Source organism: Nomia melanderi, unplaced genomic scaffold (assembly GCF_051020985.1).
Source record: "Nomia melanderi isolate GNS246 unplaced genomic scaffold, iyNomMela1 scaffold0014, whole genome shotgun sequence".
NCBI classification, from domain to species: domain Eukaryota; kingdom Metazoa; phylum Arthropoda; class Insecta; order Hymenoptera; family Halictidae; genus Nomia; species Nomia melanderi.
The window spans coordinates 3,179,196-3,180,150 of record NW_027475130.1 but is presented as its reverse complement, the minus strand read 5'-3'; positions in this window follow the sequence as shown (position 1 = coordinate 3,180,150).

Below are 955 nucleotides of genomic sequence, written 5' to 3'. Positions count from 1 at the left end.
TAATTTTCTCGGCGCCAGGTGGTCCGAGGTCGTTCCTGCTGCACAGATTCATTCGCCAGTGCCTCCTACAGACAATGCACTTTGATTTACTGCGCTATCTCTAATACCACCCGAGATATCACAAGATATATAATGCATCTTTCACTGACCGTGACAGTCCGGCCCCATGTGACGGTAGTTTTCTCGGCCCCTGGTGGTCCGAGGTCCTTCCCGCTGCACAGATTCATGCGAAAGGGCCTCCTGCAGACAATGCACTTTGATTTATTGCGCTATCTGTAGTAGCACCCGAGATATCACCAGATATATATTGGATTTTTCCCTGACCCTGACAGTCCGGCCCCATGAGACGGTGATTTTCTCGGCCCCTGGTGGTCCGAGGTCGTTCCCGCTGCACAGGTTCATGCGCCAGGGCCTCCTACAGACCTAGCACTTTGATTTATTGCGCAATCTGTAATAGCACCCGAGATATCACCAGATATATATTGGATTTTTACATGACCCTGAGTGTCCGGCCCCATGAGACGGTGGTTTTCTCGGCCCCTGGTGGTCGCAGGTCGTTCCCGCTGCTCAGATTCATGCGCCAGGGGTTCCTGCAGACAATTCACTTTGGTTTATTGCGCTATCTGGAATAGCACCCGAGATATCACCATATATATATTGGATTTTTCCGTGACCCTTAGTGTCCGACTCCATGAGACGGTAGTTTTCTCGGCCCCTGGTGGTCCGAGGTCGATCCCGCTGCACAGATTCATGCGCTAGGGCCTCCTTCAGACAATGCACTTTGATTTGTTGTACTACCTCTAATAGCACCCGAGATATCACCAAATATATATTGGATTTATCCCTGACCCTGACAGTCCGACCCCATGAGACGGTGGTTTTCTCGGCCCCTGGTGGTCGGAGGTCGTTCCCGCTGCACAGATTCCAGCGCCAGGGCTTCCTGCAGACAATTCAC